Raw genomic sequence first — 13,838 nt, 5'->3', positions numbered from 1 at the left:
TTGCTGTTCAGATGTCATTGGAAAAAACTTGTTTCCTTATATCCTTGTTAGTGACAATGTCTGCATTTTCTCTTCTTTAAAAGGATAATTAGGTGGCAATGCAATTAATCTATCACTTCTTGAGAGAAGAGCATGTCACTGAGATAAAATTGAGAACTAATCAATTTACTTCCTGCTTTAAGGATTCACTGTCTTTTATCTGATTAATTGTTCATGATCTGAACAAAAATGATATTTTAAGGGTGGTTTGCAAATACTTTTTGAAAACAAAGGTATATACCATGTAGAAGATTTTTATATTCTGACCCAATCCACATTAGGTATTTCAAATAGTAATACAATGGGCAGTGTGTGAATTTGGGGTTGGTAGACTGGATTCAGACTAAAATATATATTTTATTTGAACAACTGAATTCATAGTGGTGGTAACATCACTACACAAGCTCTTCCTCCTGATGACTATACCTGTTTTGTCTTTGCTTTTCAATCATTCATTCTTCGTATCCTGTACAACCAGAGTGCAATTATGTGTTATATTAATGTCTTTCCAGTCATGGAGGTGCAGTGATGGGGAAAGATTCAACAAGTTTAGAATGATTAGCAGGTGCTGAAGCCACTTCTTTTTTTGGCAGAGGGTGGAGAGGAGGCTGCAATTTCTGTTTACTATAATATTCTTGTTCTGGCATTCACCTTAGCAAAAATGCAGTGCTAGAGGTTTTTTAAAACTAGGACATTTTCTAATTGTTTCAGAAATTGATAGTATTGTTCAGTGAGGCTTCCAGATAAATGTGAATAAGATTGCAGCCTAGATATTATAACTCTTAAGTCTGAAGTGTAAAAAAAAAAATGCATCTTTCATGGAATATTGATATGATGCAGTCCAAGGCCAAGACTGGGCATTTAACCAATTGCTGAGAAAGTTGTCTTGTCCAAATAAAACTTGATGACTCCAAGGGATGCTTGTTAAACTGGCTGCAGTGCCATGATATTGGTTCCCCTTTAAACAATAAATTTTAGATTTTCTTGATTTAACAACTGCAAATGTTTCTGTACTATATGGAGGATCTTGGTCTAATCCATTAGAACAGTTATAACAGAAGAAGAAGAAGAGTTTGGATTTGATAAACCCGAAGGAGTCTCAAAGCAGCTAACATTCTCCTTTCCCTTCCTCCCTCACAACAAACACTCTGTGAGGTGAGTGGGGCTGAGAGACTTCAGAGAAGTGTGACTAGCCCAAGGTCACCCAGCAGCTGCATGTGGAGGAGCGGAGTCGCGAACCCGGTTCACCAGATTACGAGTCTACCACTCTTAACCACTACACCAGACTGGCTCACAGTCTTCTATCTCCCTGCTCAATCAAAGCAGCAGATAATTCTTAAGTTATTTGATGTCCAGTGCCCAAGTATTTTCCTTTAGTTGACCCATAGCTTCTCCCAGCAATTCCCAGTAACTCTCCTTTCTTTACCAGTGCTTAGCATTTATTTTCTCTCTACTCAGCACACACAAGACACCCCAGCCATTTCAGTTTGGATTGAATTCTGTCATCGCATCCCACCGATCAAAATCAGGACTCTCATTTTTTTGGTTCCAGGCTCTTGCATGAGAACAAAAATTGAGTGTTTTTTGGTTCGGCACTCTGGCGCATGCCAGCTGGACCAAAAAAGGGAACACTCTGGGATCCAATCAGAAGCTAGGGTGGCTTCTGTAAATCTAGGATGTTCCAGTTAAATTGGGATGGTTGAACAGGACGCCACATTAGTTTGTGCTATTGTCCAATAGGATGAAGCAAGATGTCTACTGACTGAGTAATTTGAGTTTACCAGCTTCTGTTGCTGGTTTGGCAGATTGAAAGCATGACAGTTTAACTGTCACTCAGGCCTGTTGCTGGCCCACCACTGATAAACCATCTCCACAACTCTCAGCAGATACTCATAGCCATTTAGAGGCACTATATTCAGTTATGTATAAAGCCCTTTAGACATTTCAAAATTTACCTCTTAAAAAAACATGATTTCATGACAAATAACATTGCAGTAATACTATAAAAATCCCTTTTTTTGAAAGTTAGTTTTATTTGTTTGTTTAGAGCAGTGTTTCCCAAACTTGTGTCTCCAGCTGTTTTTGGACTACAGTTCCCATCATCCCTGACCACTGGTCCTGCAAGCTAGGGATGGTGGGAGTTGTAGTCATTTAGAGCATTTGTTCCTCCATTGTTCAGCAAAAAAGGTCCCCAGAGTGGCTTACATAAAATCAATTAAGCCAAGACAGAAATGAAAAGACATGGCACTAAGGGGAAAGAGACAGGGAGAGAGAAGAAAAAATAAAACTTGATTACTTGCATCATTGTTTTTATAATGACCAACTGGGACAGTTCAAATATAGGAGGTTGGACTAGGAATAGGCAGTATAAGACTTATGAGCCTATCGAGTCTGCTAACTTTTCCTTTGCTTGTGTAGGAATGACTTTTCTGTGGGCTAAATAGAGCAGTGGGTTTTTAGGAGCAATATGGGCTAGATATGTGCTGTGTTTTGTTGCTTGCTCCTCATCTAATCCATGCTATTCTAACATTTTAAAATGCCAGATAATAGTTAACATATGAATAATAAAGGGTTAACATTAGGAAGCCGGGACTGAAAACTATGTTTGTATAGTCGACAAATGTGGTTTTCGTTGTGTCCTTGAAATATTTATCATGCTTTATTGACAACCTATTATTTTCCTGTCAGGTGCTTCAACATTTTAAGTACTTTTTGAGATCCTCTGGCAGGGTTGTCACAGAAGAAAGAGTCTTCTTTTTTTCAATTCACTTTTGGAACACATTAGACCTTGTTTTAAATTTGCTTCCCTTCAATAACTTGTCAAATGACTGCTTCATACAGCAATTACAAGTAAACGACAAGGTTCTTTGGAAGGAAGGGCAATCGTAGCATCAGCAGACTTTGTAGGGTTTCCTATGAGAAAGGGAAGAAAATAATTTCTGAGTTTGTGTGCAAAATGCTTTAGGAGTTCATTTCTTCTTTTTTACCCAGTTTTCCCCCACAGGCCAGAGTTACATCTCACAATAAGCCAGGGTTTCCATCTTATTGCCATTTACTTTGAATAAGCAATGCACTAAACACATGGCCTGATTGCTCCTCCAAGGCAAGCAATAGGAAAAAAACCTGTGAAGTCACAATTAAGCTTGGATTTTCATGACATCCAAATATGAGGTCCTGGTTTGTTGCTTCCAAACAAGACAGGGTTCCTAAGTCATCACTAAAGTATGGCTTAAGGATGGTTAGTAATTCAGGCTTGTTAGGGAGAAACAAGCCAAGATCCCAAGTTGGGATGTCATGACAAGCGAAACATAGATGTGGTTTCCTGGTTTGTTTCTTCCATTTGCTCCAGGAAAGGAGCAAAGTGGGTGGGTTGGGGCTGTGGGTACTGGCATACGGTAAGGCTGCAATTTACACTCATTTAACTTGTGCACATTCAGCTTTATACGCTTGGCGAAAATATTTCTAAAAATTAAAAACGGGGTGGAAAGGGGGAGGGTGTCTAGAAAAAATAACTTTCCACCCACCATTGAATACAATGTGCTTTGATTATAAGTGATTTTGGCTTTAGGTTCCCCAGAACGTAACCCCCACATAAGTTGGGAGCTTACTGTACTATTCACTCAATGTAAACCACAGTAAACTACCGATTGTGGCTTATTGCGACATGTGAACACAAGCTATTCTCTTAGTTTTAATAATACATGTTATATGGTTGTCAGTATACTTTATGCGCATTTTCTCTGAAATTCTTACAATAAATTTATTCTTGTAAATCAACCAGGATGTATTATCCCTCGTATTAAGGGGGGAACCGATGCATAAGAGTTACCACCTAATAAATTTATGCTGATGTAGACTTTGAACCACAGATCTCCTGACTCACTACACCACTTTTTATTATTGAAAAACATGTGTGAATGAAACAAAACTTACAACTCTTCATTAAAAAATGTATGTTTTTGAAATGGTAATGGTAGAATTCTATATGAAGATATGCTGATGGGGTTTGGCGAGAACAAATGAAATAGAGATGAATGAACTTCCTTACACTCATATTGTATCTATACTACTGATTGTAAACCTCATCCATGAATGATAAACATTTGTTTTATTGATAATTCTAAGTTGGCTCATAATGCTTTGGCAATGCACATTCTTAGAATGCTGCTTTTAGAACTGTACTGTGAAGGCAGACAGACTACTTTAACTTTTCAAAATCTGTCATGCAATATTAATTATTGCATTGAAAGGGGATGCAAGTTTCTTTAAAATCATTGTGTGTTTGGCCAGACGTTAAAACTAGTTGGTTGGCTTGTTTAGAAAGGAATGTTTTATCCACCCACCCAATTTGGTCACAGGAAGCCACTAAAATATTTGATTTTTGTAAATATCACTCTGCGCCTTTGCATGAAGCTTGCCCTACCCTTCATGACTTTGCCAGGGCCCCATTGATTAGATTGCTGGACTGAAGGTGGGGCCAGGCCAATGCTCAATAAATTATAGTGCCATTTTTTATAATAATAATAATAATAATAATTTATTATTTGTACCCCGCCCATCTGGCTGGGTCTCCCCAGCCACTCTGGGCGGCTTCCATAAAAACCAAAAATACACTAAAATATCACAGATTAAAAACTTCCCTGAACAGGGCTGCCTTAAGATGTCTTCTGAATGTCAGGTAGTTATTTATTGCTTTGACATCTGATGGGAGGGCGTTCCACAGGGCAGGCGCCACGACCGAGAAGGCCCTCTGCCTGGTTCCCTGTAGCTTTGCTTCTCGCAATGAGGGAACCGCCAGAAGGCCCTCGGCACTGGACCTCAGCGTCCGGGCAGAACGATGGAGGTGGAGACGCTCCTTCAGGTATACTGGGCCGAGGCCGTTTAGGGCTTTAAAGGTCAACACCAGCACTTTGAATTGTGCTCGGAAACGTACTGGGAGCCAATGTAGGTCTTTCAAGACCGGTGTTATGTGGTCTCGGCGGCCGCCCCCAGTCACCAGTCTAGCTGCCGCATTCTGGATTAGTTGTAGTTTCCGAGTCACCTTCAAAGGTAGCCCCACGTAGAGCGCATTGCAGTAGTCCAAGCGGGAGATAACTAGAGCATGCACCACTCTGGCGAGACAGTCCGCAGGCAGGTAGGGTCTCAGCCTGCGTACCAGGTGGAGTTGGTAGACAGCTGCCCTGGATACAGAATTGACCTGCGCCTCCATGGACAGCTGTGAGTCCAAAATGACTCCCAGGCTGCGCACCTGGTCCTTCAGGGGCACAGTTACCCCATTCAGGACCAGGGAGTCCTCCACACCAGCCCGCCCCCTGTCCCCCAAAAACAGTACTTCTGTCTTGTCAGGATTCAACCTCAATCCATTAGCCGCCATCCATCCTCCAACCGCCTCCAGGCACTCACACAGGACCTTCACCGCCTTCACTGGTTCTGATTTGAAAGAGAGGTAGAGCTGGGTATCATCTGCATATTGATGAACACCCAGTCCAAACCCCCTGATGATCTCTCCCAGCGGCTTCATATAGATGTTAAAAAGCATGGGGGAGAGGACGGAACCTTGAGGCACCCCACAAGTGAGGGCCCAGGGGTCTGAACACTCATCCCCCACCACCACTTTCTGAACACGGCCCAGGAGGAAGGAGCGAAACCACTGTATAACAGTGCCCCCAGCTCCCAGCCCCTCTAGACGGTCCAGAAGGATGTTATGGTCGATTGTATCAAAGGCCGCTGAGAGATCCAGCAGAACTAGGAAACAACTCTCACCTTTGTCCCTAGCTCGCCGGAGGTCATCAACCAGCGCGACCAAGGCAGTTTCAGTCCCATGATGAGGCCTGAATCCCGATTGGAAGGGATCCAAATGGTCCGCATCCTCCAGGCGTGCCTGGAGTTGTTCAGCAACCACGCGCTCAATCACCTTGCCCAAGAAAGGAAGATTTAAGACTGGGCGATAGTTGGCCATACTGGCCGGGTCTAAAGATGGTTTTTTAAGAAGCGGTTTAATGACCGCCTCTTTCAGCGGATCTGGGAATGTTCCCTCACAGAGGGAAGCATTCACCACCCCGCAGAGCCCATCGCCCAGCCCTTCCCGGCTTGCTTTTATTAGCCAGGATGGGCAAGGATCCAGGAGACAGGTGGTTGGTTTCACGCGTCCAAGCAGCCTGTCCACATCCTCGGGGGTAACGGATTGAAATTGATTCCATGCAACTTGACCAGACAGAGCTCTAGCACTCTCCCGCCCCGGCACTGCTCCCACGGTGGTGTCTAGCTCCCTCCGAATATGAGTGATTTTATCTGCAAAAAACTTTGCAAAATCGTTGCAGGAGATCTTGGGGTCTTTACAAGGCCCCGGTGGTAAAGGTGGTTCCGTTAAATTACGAACCACCTGAAAGAGTCTCCTGCTACTATTTTCTGCAGATGCAATAGAGGCGGCGAAGAAAGTCTTCTTCGCCGTCGCTATCGCCACTTGGTAGGCTCGACGTTGAGCTCTAACCTGTGTCCAGTCAGATTCAGAGTGAGTTTTTTGCCACCGACGCTCTAGCCGTCTCAGCGATTGTTTCATCGCCCTCAGCTCCGAAGAAAACCACGGAGCTGTCCGGGCTCCATGCAATCGGAGAGGGCGCTTCGGAGCCAGACAGTCGATAGCCCTGGTTAACTCCGCATTCCAGCGGGCCACCAGGGAATCAGCTGAAAGGCCATCAACATGGGATAAAGCATCCCCTACCACTCTCTGGAAACCATTTGGATCCATTAAGTGGCGGGGGCGGACCATCCGAATTGGTCCCACCTCCCTGCAGAGGGGATGGGTCGCAGAGAAGTCCAGTTGCACCAGGAAGTGATCTGACCATGGCACTTCTTTTGTTTCACTTTTACTTAGTGTCAGATCACCCACGTCACTAGAGGTGAACACCAGGTCTAAGGCATGTCCATGACTATGAGTTGGGCCAAACTTATTCAGGGACAGCCCCATGGAGGCCATGCTTTCCACGAAGTCCCGAGCAGCCCCTTGTAAGGTCGTGTCGGCATGGATGTTAAAATCTCCTAGGACAACCAAACTAGGTGTCTCCAGGAGAAAATCCGCCACGACCTGAAGCAGCTCAGACAGGGAGTCCTTGGTGCAGCGGGGAGGTCGGTACACCAAAAGGAATCCTGTACTGCCCCTATTGCCCAACTTCCAGAACATGCACTCAGAAAGCCGGATCTTCCCAGTAGGACGCCTGGTGCAAGCTAGTGACTTCCTAAAAATCACTGCAACCCCCCCTCCCCGCCCACATGACCTGGGTTGCTGTGCGTAAGAGAAACCTGGTGGGCAGGCAGCGGCAAGGACAGGCCCATCTGCTTCCTCCAACCAGGTCTCTGTCACACATGCCAGGTCAAATCCTCCATCCACAATCAGGTCGTGGATGGCAGTGGTTTTATTCATCATTGACCTGGCATTACACAGCAACACCTTCAGGTCATGTAGGTTTCCCCTGTTGATTCCAGTATCCATCTGGTCAAGGCCAGACCCGGAGGCAGGGATAGTCTTCAAACAACGACTAAACCAGCCTCCTCGGTAATGACATGGTCTGGTCTTAGCGTAACTCCGCCTCCTGCCCATGATCACCGAGATCGGATGTCCCAGTGCTTCCCCCCCTGTGAAACTTGTCCCAGCCATCGTGTTGGCTGGGGCCCCACTCCCAGGCAGCCCTGATCCCGCCCCTTAAAAACAAAACACAAACTATACAGAACCAATAAAACAACAACAACAAAAAGAAACAAAACAATTATACTAAAATTAATCCCCAACTAAATATCCATCCCACCCACCCCCAACAATGGAAAAAAGGGGGAAAAAATTTAAATTTAAATTTAAATTGCCACCGACTGCTTGAGGACATTTTAAAGCACATTAACCACCTGGAACAGGGAAGAATGGCAGAACACTTCCCACCCTTCCCAAAAAGTTTGTTCCAAATAAGTGCCTGGGCCACGCCCCCTGGGCCAGTTGGAAAAGGCCCTGGAAGGGAGCAGGCCCTGCAGTCCTCACCCAGCCGATGGTCCGAGGCCTCACTGCAGCAGGAGTCCCTTTATAGCCGGGAGAGAGGTCCTGGGCCACGCCCCCTGGGCCAGTTGGAAAAGGCCCTGGAAGGGAGCAGGCCCTGCAGTCCTCACCCAGCCGATGGTCCGAGGCCTCACTGCAGCAGGAGTCCCTTTATAGCCGGGAGAGAGGTCCTGGGCCACGCCCCCTGGGCCAGTTGGAAAAGGCCCTGGAAGGGAGCAGGCCCTGCAGTCCTCACCCAGCCGATGGTCCGAGGCCTCACTGCAGCAGGAGTCCCTTTATAGCCGGGAGAGAGGTCCTGGGCCACGCCCCCTGGGCCAGTTGGAAAAGGCCCTGGAAGGGAGCAGGCCCTGCAGTCCTCACCCAGCCGATGGTCCGAGGCCTCACTGCAGCAGGAGTCCCTTTATAGCCGGGAGAGAGGTCCTGGGCCACACCCCCTGGGCCAGTTGGAAAAGGCCCTGGAAGGGAGCAGGCCCTGCAGTCCTCACCCAGCCGATGGTCCGAGGCCTCACTGCAGCAGGAGTCCCTTTATAGCCGGGAGAGAGGTCCTGGGCCACACCCCCTGGGCCAGTTGGAAAAGGCCCTGGAAGGGAGCAGGCCCTGCAGTCCTCACCCAGCCGACTTTTTAGAAAGTGAGTTGATTTCAAATTATCAGGAAGGATGGATAGTTTCTCAGACCAAGTAAGTTATTAAAACAATCAAGTTCTGAGCATGAATCTAATAACAGCTTATGGCATTGCTAGTCTGGTCTGATAAGTGCTAATGTGCAGGGGCAAAAGCAGGGCATCAACGCAAAATATCAACATAACCAAATAAGCAACAGCTATACCATAACAGGGGAGACACGGGTGGCGTTGTGGGTTAAGCCACAAAGCCTAGGACTTGCCGATCAGAAGGTTGGCGGTTCGAATCTCCACAACGGGGTTAGCTTCTGTTGCTCGGTCCCTGCTCCTGCCAACCTAGCAGTTCAAAAGCATGTCAAAAGTGCAAGTAGGTAAATAGGTAGCGCTCCAGCGGGAAGGTAAACAGCATTTCCGTGTGCTGCTCTGGTTCACCAGAAGCGGCTTAGTCATGCTGGCCACGTGATGCAGAAGCTGTACGCCGGCTCCCTCAGCCAATAAAGCGCAATGAGTGCCGCAACCCCAGAGTCGTCACGACTAGACTAATGGTCACAGGTCCCTTTACCTTTTTATATCATAACAGTCGACACTGTTCCTGTGATGGTGTCAAACTACGCTTTCCCAACCTGCGTAGAATATTAAGCTCCTACCGGTGCCTCCGAATTCCTGTAAATATATAGGCTGCCAATGTGGGATTATGCTTTATGAAAAAAATATGACATCTTTATCTGTCTTTAAGATGGCACAAGACTGCCTTATTGTAAGGGAGGCAGTTGGTTTGGTTTCTACTGATTCAGCCTAAAGACCCACCACACCATTTGGGATTGATAATTCAAGTGAATTTTGGGAAGTGTCTTCTATTGCAAGGTTGCAGGCTATTCTGCTTGTTATTTATATCCATTACTAGGTGGCAATTTTGTTCAGTGCTCTTCAACACCTCCACTTCAAGGGTTTGTGAGAATGAAAACTATCATTTTTAAAATTGAATTTGGTTCTTCAGTGTCCAAACAGTCCCTTGCCATGATTTTCCAGATTTCTGTGTTAAGCACCATCAAAGACACTCTACTTCCAATACTGACATTATCAATCTTGCCCAGATAACTCAGGGTGTTGACTAGCCTATAAACACTATAAGTAAACATTTCATTTCCAACACAGAGATTTTCACTATGTATCAAAATGTGGTAAAGCAAACCTGAATCAGGAATTGCCCTTTCAAAAGCAAAATGTTTGTGACAAAAAAAATAAAATAAAAATAAAGGAGAATCAGTGATAACAATTAAAGGAATTTGGGTCAGAATCTGAAATACCAAAAAAGATAAAGAATTAATTGTTGTGAGCCTGCATGATGCCTGAGTCCCTTCTAATCCCTGGGGTCCTGGATCCAGCAAGGGTTAAAATCTAATGGAGGAATCTATTATTGAATGAGCCACGCAAGGGTCTTTATTACCACCTAAGTATGATTATTGGTATAACAAAGTAGTTTGCTCTGGCTGGTAGTGAGGAAGTCAAAAGCCAGAGATGTGTGTGATGAGCTGGGTGAAATCTCTGGAATCTCTTACTGCTCAGGCAGTGCCGGATTTAGTATAAGCTAAACAAGCTATAGCTTAGGGCCCCACTCTCTTGGGGCCCCCCAAAAAAATTAAAGGAAAAAACTTGGATGTACATTTCCAATTGTATTTCAGTTCAACAATTACTTTGATAAAATATGTATTTTGTTATGTGCAAATGGCTTTAGATACCTATTAGGTCCATAAATTACCATATAGCATATATAGTATTCAACACAAAAAAACCGCGGCAATTTGTTGTTAACAAAAGACAGCTGGACATATAAAAGGCCCCATTACCTCCAGTAGCTTAGGGCCTCATCAAACCTCAATCTGGCACTGCTCAGGGTCTGAGGTGGTGTACAACAGTATTAATATTTGTTTTGGTATTTTGGATCCAGATTTCTAGTTTAACTGTATTTGGGCATCACCACTTCTCCATATCTTTACCACAGCCATTTTACCATGAAAAATTTCAATTCCTAGTTTATAGTTACAGTACTATTTAAATTCTTGGAGGGTTTTTTTAATCCACATTTGCAAACCTAGGCTAGTTTTAATCATTCCAGTTACAAAGCCATAATTGAAATAGATTTGCATTCCCCCTTCCCTTTGCTCCAGCTAAAAGTAAATAATTAGGGCATGACTGACTGCTTTTTTAGTTTACCTTTTTGTTAAAGCGGATAAAGGTTATTTTCATGTGCAGTCGTTGCTGGCTGATCACTCTGTTCCATGTCAGAGGAAGGCTTGAATAATCTCTTTGAAGGCAGCATTGAGGCAGAGAATTAGCATTCTTTCCAGCTGTACTCCACTGCACACAGGTTGGTTACTCGTTTGCCATTGCAGAGTTTTCATTAGATCAACTGAAAAGATGCATGTCCCCCCCTTGGAATACAAAATTAGATGCAAAGAAAAGAAAACAGAGCCAACAAATAAGTGTGGAATAATGTGTATCAATTAACCATGAAAACATCTATATTGTAAATTTTCAAAATGTGCATGCTGCTTTGTTTGCGAAAGCATTTTATAAATACGGGGGCTGCCCTGAACAAAGATTGGCTTGTAAAGTTAAATTGCTATTTGGCTTATAAAAGGCACAGTAATTAAGAGAGTGTTAGAACTAAAAGGCATAGGTAAATTACTTAAACCATGCACACTTCATTCTGTTGTAGAGGTATCTGATCATTGTATTTTGATTTAAAATAATAATAATACTGTGTGCATGTGGCAGAAGATCTTCAGATCTTCAGATCACCTCCAGACTGGATTATTGTAACTCGCTCTACATGGGGCTGCCCTTGAGACTGACCCAGAATCTCCAGCGGGTGCAGAATTCTGCAGCGAGACTCCTTACGGGGTCCTCGCTGCGAGATCACATTCACCTGGTGCTATACCAGCTGCACTGGCTCCCGGTGGAGTACAGGATCAGGTTTAAGGTGCTGGTTTTAACCTTTACAGCCCTATACGGCCTAGGACCCTCATACCTATGGGACTGCCTCTCCTGGTATGTCCCACAGAGAAACTTACGGTCTTCAAATAAAAACATCTTGAAGGTCCCAGGCCACAGAGAGGTTAGGCTGGCCTCAACTAGAGCCAGGGCTTTTTCGGCTGTGGCTCCGATCTGGTGGAACACTCTGTCACAAGAGACTAGGGCCCTGCGGGACTTGACATCTTTCCGCAGGGCCTGCAAGACAGAGCTGTTCCACCAGGCCTTTGGCCAGGGCACAGCCTGACTCCCTCCTTCGGCAATCTTCACGGAGCTCTGGCCCAATGATTGCCATTGGCTTGATTTGAATTAATTTTAGAATGAATGATTTTAGAGTGTTGTGTTGTGTTGTACTGTTGTACTGTTTTATTGTTGTTAGCTGCCCTGAGCCCGGCTTCGGCTGAGGAGGGCGGGATATAAATAAAATGTATTATTATTATTATTATTATTATTATTCAGATAACAATATAAGTTTCTGGATGTGATCTACCTTGGGTGGATTCCTTCCCCCACCCCCACCCCCCCACCCCAAGCTCTCACTTCCAGTCTCAGCTGCCCCACAATATAGAGCAGGCATAGGCAAACTCGGCCCTCCAGATGTTTTTGGACTACACCTCCCATCATCCCTAGCTAACAGGACCAGTGGTCAGGGATGATGGGAGTTGTAGTCCCAAAACATATGGAGGGCTGGGTTTGCCTATGCCTGATATAGAGGCACCTTCTGGTAGGTGTCATTTCATGATAGGAGTCTGGGTAAGAAGGGAAAATTGGTAACCTGCTCCCCCTCTCCCATATATGTGTGTGTGTGAATATATATGCACAGTATACACAAATACACAACACACAGTCCTCCTGGGATCCCATCTTCCCCCCAGATTCTAATGCTGTGCTCTTGTCTATCTCTGTGTGAACTGATCCCTGTTCACTAACTCTATGGGGCTAAGGACCCTACAGCCCCCTCCCCCCACATGTCCACTGGGTCGGAGCTCAGCTCCCTCAATCTTCAGGGGGCACAGGAGACCTGGGGGGAAGTCGCCCCAGGTGGCATGGATCATCGTGGCCTGATGGTTGGCCTCTCCCAATGCGACAGTCATCACACATGCAATGCATGATACACATGACATTACACGCACGCACATTGCACATGTAACATTGGCTTCCACCCCAATGTCAGGCACAACTCGGCACCTCTGCCCCTGGTGTACCTTGTCAGATATCTTATGCTGGACCTGGGAATGATTGTTTTTCACTGCTTTCCATTGTTCCTGGTTCATCTGTAAGCTGCCATGTTGGAGAAGATAAATATATAATTTTAATAAAATAAATAACAGGAAGCAGACCGACAAGCATGCTTTCTCCTTTTGTTTAGGAGCCGATTTGAGGTCTTGCTGGTTTGCAAAGCTCTGACGAGCCACTGAAGGATTACAGGATGCTCCCTTCAGTAGCTGAGGAGAACCATTAATTCAACACACACAAAAATGGACAGAGACCATTGTAGAGACCTACTGTACTTATCCATCTGGAAAGGCCTGTTGGAGCAATAAGTCTTCATTTGGGAAAGGAAGGAGGCAGGTGGAAGTTTGTTTCCTACGCTAAGGAAAGAAGGAAAGTTTGGAACTCATTTTGAAGGGCATTTTTTAAAGGTGTAACAACCTTACTTTGCCACATATTTTGTCATTTTAAATCTTTGCTTTGGTTATCTCACCAAAGGGTACTTGCCCCAAACTTGGATCTTGGCATCCAGGAATTCTCCTAGATACAGTGTTTGTGTTTGCACCAACAACCTGGAGCAATGGTGGCAAGAAAGCAAGTGGAAAATTAGATTACACATCAACTTCTATAAGTGGTATAATTCAGTATAGCAGTTACGTTTAGGATGTAACATAAACAGAATAACCTCTTTAAAATATCATAATTCATTCTGCCACATTTAGAATACTGTGTTTACTTTCCATGTCTAGGGATGCTGACAGCCATGCCAGAAACATGTATCTTAAATATAGCTATAATATGCTTAGGCATATTATAAGTATTTATAAACATGCATTTTGTCGACAGATGTTTGTGACATGAACTGATTTTTAGCTTTGTGCAAATGTTTCTAT

At 44.7% G+C, this 13,838-nt stretch overlaps 1 protein-coding gene and 1 long non-coding RNA gene across 9 annotated transcripts in view; one reads left to right on the top strand and one right to left on the bottom strand.

Moving 5' to 3' along the window:
- Positions 1–13,838, top strand: part of CNTN1 (contactin 1) — a 185,221-nt gene that overhangs the window by 31,376 nt on the left and 140,007 nt on the right. The window lies entirely within an intron of this gene.
- LOC307224772 lies at positions 2,680–13,239 on the bottom strand. 2 transcript variants are annotated; one of them, XR_013842745.1, is made up of 4 exons: positions 12,939–13,239; positions 10,915–11,132; positions 9,263–9,363; positions 2,680–2,952 (listed from the first exon to the last, which is right to left on the bottom strand). It is a non-coding gene; the product is annotated as an uncharacterized lncRNA (long non-coding RNA). The 2 variants fall into 2 exon arrangements; XR_013842746.1 differs by lacking the exon at positions 9,263–9,363.

Source organism: Podarcis cretensis, assembly GCF_951804945.1.
Source record: "Podarcis cretensis genome assembly, chromosome: 10".
NCBI classification, from domain to species: Eukaryota; Metazoa; Chordata; class Lepidosauria; order Squamata; family Lacertidae; genus Podarcis; species Podarcis cretensis.
The sequence above is the reverse complement of the archived record's forward strand: the minus strand, read 5'-3'. Positions and strand labels throughout refer to the sequence as shown.